The sequence below is a fragment of the Artemia sp. Qi Xiang Cuo genome, chromosome 5 (assembly GCF_049724085.1).
Source record: "Artemia sp. Qi Xiang Cuo chromosome 5, ASM4972408v1, whole genome shotgun sequence".
NCBI classification, from domain to species: domain Eukaryota; kingdom Metazoa; phylum Arthropoda; class Branchiopoda; order Anostraca; family Artemiidae; genus Artemia; species Artemia sp. Qi Xiang Cuo.
The window spans coordinates 28,855,261-28,860,584 of NC_142798.1; positions in this window are offsets into that span (position 1 = coordinate 28,855,261).

Consider the following 5,324-nt stretch of genomic DNA (forward strand, 5'->3'; position numbering starts at 1 on the left):
TTACTCTATGCATATCTATGTTTCTTTTCTTTTCAGATAAATGACCTGGTTTTGTTCCGTAATTACATTTGCTTAGATTTGCCTATAGTATAATTTTCAATGACAATTTAAAAGTCTCGTTGCTAAGCTATAGTTGTTTTGCAATAAGTCAGCTTTGAACTAAATTCTATTTTAGACTTACTGGTTTGAGTCATTGAAAGATAAAGCTAAGAAAAAGTAGAATTGGTTTTGAATGGGGATTGGGAGGATTGGCTGGGTCAAGCGAAGGTCCACCCCTATGAACAGTTGCTGTAAAGAATAATATTTTTGAGTTTGTCTGCATTTAGACCCCGTTTGAGGAAGCATATTTTTTGGTTGTTACATGTGACCGTTTGGAAGAATACAAGTAAGGTATTATCTACAAATTGTGTACTAGTTTTCCCGGAACCCAGGCAGGGTAGGAACAGAGTTACAATATACCGCCATTATTATATTGACAGGGGGGTTTGTTACCTGCAAGGAGAGAGTTAAAGATTTCTAGTGATAACCCAAGGCGGGTACACTTGGCTTTAAAAAGTGGCCATTTGACTACTCGATCGCGTTATCATACCCTGGGACAAGGTATACTGTCAATAGGGTAGTACCTAACCCAATATTTGCAGAACCGGTGTGGTAGACGCGGGCATCACATTATAATTTGGGGTCGGGGCATTCCCCTCCAATAAGTGGTGACACCTGTATATTACCACGCCAATACTGGTGGCATAGTGGCCTACCAGTATAATATTGGTGGCGTTGTAGCTTACCACTATAACACTGGTAGCATCGTGGTCTACTGGTATAATAGTAGTCACTATCACCACCAACATTGGTGGCAGCAAGAAAAGGTCCTATCAGTAAACCTGATAGTAAAAGAATTCCGCGTTTTCGCAGAGACAAGTTAATTTAGCCTACAGAGTAGCCTATTGTGATTACATATAAAGAGAAAAAAATACGGAATCAATTAATATAATTATGTAGATCTGTTATGGGCTGTGCCTTGTTAGATCATAAAAAAAAAATACGAATCAAGATACCGCGCAACTAACTAGTGTGCAAAAGTAACAGGCTAATTGACACGCAGCAAATTTTTAAGAGAAACCGGAAGTTAATTCGATAAAAGAATTTCTATTTAGACTGAAGAGGTATTTTGAAATTAACAGACTTTTGAAATAATTTCAGACAGAAATGAGATTAACTCAAGACCGAAAGGGGAGAGTTAAACCCGTTTAGAAAGTAGGGAAATAGAAAGAACGGTCAATATGAAGGCGTTTGAGAAAGCTCACCAAGAATATGAGGGGAAAATGCAGACGGAAGTAGATAACATAGGAAAGACTAGAAAAGAGGACCGAAAGGCTAGAGTAGCCTATAAAGAAAGAGACATGGAAAAAACGAAACGTAGAAATGAAGCAGAAAGAGGAGAAAAGGCCCATAGGGAGGCTTTTGAGAGAGATCAACCGAAAAATTTTCTGGTTTTTGGACGTATAGAGGCCAGTTAACCTTAAAAATACTGGCTCAAGATTAAATAGTCGTTCTAAGATATTTAGCAACCAAGAGTTTCTAAAAAGAACCTTGTCTAAAGACATTAATCATAGCAATACGGATTTTTTGATAAGAGTAGCAGAATTCAACGGAGCTAGCAAGGTAGAAGATATTGCTTTCAAAATCCTTACGGAGGCTGATAAAAAGCACTTAAAAATATATGAAGAAATTGTTAAGGAAAACGAAAAAGAACGGTCGGCAATTGTTGAAATGATTCAGAGTCATATTGACATTTTAAGAGAAGGGATTGAGGATAAAAAGATTGTTCTTAAACGTCAACAGATTATTGAGGATCTATATAAGGAATTGGATAGTGTTTTTTACGAGGCGTACATTGCTGACGAGGCTTACACAACAGCACTTAGAGAAAATTTTCAACCCTACGAAGAGTTAAATAAGAGGGTTGACAAATTACAGACGGAAATTATTGGCAGGGTTCTTCTATTAATCAAGAAAAATTCTAGACCGCGAAAAGTATACACCTCCACGTTACATAAGATAGTAGAAGAGAAAATAGAGGAGGAAAAACAAGAACGTATAGAGGCTGAAAGAAAAGCCAGAGAGCAAAAAGTGGAGGAAGATAGGAAACAAACAGAGAAAGATAAAAGAGAAAGAAAGGAATAAAGACAGGCCCGTAGGGAGGACGATAAAAAATATTGCCAGGATGTTGCAAAAACAATTGACAGACTAATGAAAACTCGTTGGTGAAATTCGCAAAGTGACGTTTTATCACAAGTTACTTATAGGCCGTCGGATAGCCATAATAATTTGTCTAAGGATCAATTGCGAGAAAATGAAAATTACCAAACATTAGACACTTTTACAGGAAAACATACTACTTCGTTGACTACGGGGGGAGGTGGACTGGCCCATAAAACAAATTGGGAGGCTGCGCCACCCTGTCGGAAAAATTAATAGCTTGATACTCAAAATGTTGATAATCTGGTAAAATTTGATTCCTCGGAGCCTTTTTCTAAAAATTGCCATAATAAAGATGAGAAAGTTACCCTATAAAAGAACAAATTAGGTTATACCCCATAACGAAGGAAACATTGACGAGTTCGTGAAATCACATAAAATTGAAGGAAAATTAAACGGAAAATTGACCGAAATGGTAAGTGACTCATGGTTCGTTTACACATTGCGGAAATCCGTCCGTTTCTGTTCGAACTATGGCTAAAATAACGCTGCGTTTTAAGGCAAAGATTTCAAATTATTGCAACAGCATGACCTTTGTTCATACCCTCTTCTGAAACCTGTTGAGCAATAGAGCCAAATGACACCGTTTTTTTAGTTTTCTTATAGCCTGGGTGCGCAGGTTCATAGAAGGCGGGTGAAGCCTTGAACCAAAGTTACAAGATCGTGTAGTTTTTTATAATCCATACTCATGATTTTATTCATTTAAAAATCTTGCCAAGATTCCGTCCTGATTTGACCAAAACGTTGCGGAAAGCTAGAGATTTTTTCTAGCACAAAAACGGACAGAATTTCCGCACGGATTGCTAAATCCGCATGAATTTCCGCAATGTGTAAACGAACCAACAGGGAGTTAGCAAAATTTTGTGAGAATGGACATAATTAAAAAGACGGAAATAAACCATAAAAATAATATTACAACAGTGTGTTATTATGGAGATAAGCACCAATGCCCGTCTGCTTGGGTAAGAATAGAAATTGCAAAGAAAGACGGTACGGTCCAGAGAAAAACGATAAAAGTAGGCTTAGTACCTACTCTAGCTTTGGATGTTTTAGTAGCAGGATACTTTGGAGATATCTGAAATCGGAAATCCAAATTTCCAGAAAATGGAAAACTTGAGAACACTTTTAACGAGTGCAAGACGCCGAAAAAAGTTTGCCAAAATGAAACACTGATTGTACCAAAGAAAAATGAGACGAATTTTATTGTACGTGCTTTTCCTCGGAAAGTTTGAGAAATTTTAGTAGGCTATGAAAAACCAAATGTCGGAGTTCAGTTCCCATTTGATGACGAAATATTTGTATCTGCAGTAAGAATAAAGAAAACTAAGAAGGAGAAAAGAGATATTAAACGGAGCTACAATAAAGTAATGCAGTCAAAGATGGTAGACACTGGAGTCTAAATCAGATTTAAGGATGATTTATTATTTTGCGCCATGGAAAAAATTGAGAAAAGTGAAAAAAAAAAAATAAATGCAAAAAAGAGACAAAATTTGGAGATTCAGCCTGAAGTGGCGAAAAATAAAAAAATTGTTCGATGGGCTGTGCCTTGATAACATAAATAACAGGGAGAAGAATAAAATGTTGGATGGGCTGTGCCTTGATAACATAAATATTAGAAGGGGGAGAGGTCCAAGACCCATTGGGAATAAAACAAGATGATTACAAAATAGAGATGAATGACCTACAACGGGTTGGGGGAAAGTTGGGAGATATTGAATGTCGAGTCAGATTGGAAAAACTTGGAAAGGAATCTGAGATTCGTATTAGCAACTCAAAAGATATGTCGATCCTTTATGAGGGGGAGGAATCCTTTGGGGAAGATCCCCTGCGGGAAATCGTGAAAGATAACCCTTTTCCTCAATGCACAACTGGCGGACAAGTTGTGATCCCTTTACCGAGATTTTCCCTCTCTGATCTGGAGTCCTAGGGGGATACTCTCTCCCAGTAACTTCATATTTCACCCAAATCTTTGTCCAGTAGCCCTATTCATAGTTTTTACTCTTCGTGGGAACCGACAATTATTTTCGGCAAATTGTATTCAGTGGGAGATGTATCCATATTTCATCTTCAATTAGCGTCAATGTATATTTTTCATTTAATTATCCCAGGGGAGGGAACCCAGAAAAAAGGCGATTCATGGTTCGCTCAAAATTTTACTTCATTCCCAGTACCCTTATCGTTTTCACAGGCCTTTGCATGTTCGGCCTTAGATTATTTCAAATTATGCCAAGGGGCAATTTACTTTTTTATTGAGATGTGGGGTTGTTTCCAAAGATGGAAATTAAGAGGCTAGTGCAGCCAATTTTTCATGACGGCTGGCATCATCAAATGTGCCAGAAACAAATTCTCTGCTCCTCTCAAATGTAAATTCGTGAGAGCGAGAAAATTTTTGTTTTTGATTGTGCTGCGCACAATCATTTTCTACGAATCTTGGGGACTTCAACTTTTAAAACCAAATGCGGATGCTATACGATGTAGACCATGGTGGTTCTACAGTAGAGACGTGTTGATGACGACCGATCCAGAGCCAAGCGGTGGAAGTAGTAGCACAGACACTGGTGGAAGAGAGAAGGCAAATAGATTTTGTAAAGTTGAAGTTATGTGTTTATGTTCGTAAGGGTGGACCAAGGTAGCGCGTGGGTTCCACCCCTGTTTCTTTTCTTTTCAGATAAATGACCTGGTTTTGTTCCGTAATTACATTTGCTTAGATTTACCTATAGTACAATTTTCAATGACAATTTAAAAGTATCGTTGCTAAGCTATATTGGTTTCGCAATAAGTAAGCTTTGAACTAAGATCTACTTTGGACTTCCTGGTTTGAGTCATTGAAAGATAAAGCTAAGAAAAAGTAGAATTGGTTTTGAATGGGGATTGAGAGGATTGGCAGGGCCAAGCAAAGGTCCACCCCTATGAACAGCTGCTGTAAAGAATATTATTTTTGAGTTAATCTGCATTTAGACACCGTTCGGGGAAGCATATTTTTAGGTTGTTATATGTGACCGTTTGGAAGAATACAAGTAAGATATTTTCTACAAATTGTGTACTAGTTTTCCCGGAACCCAGGC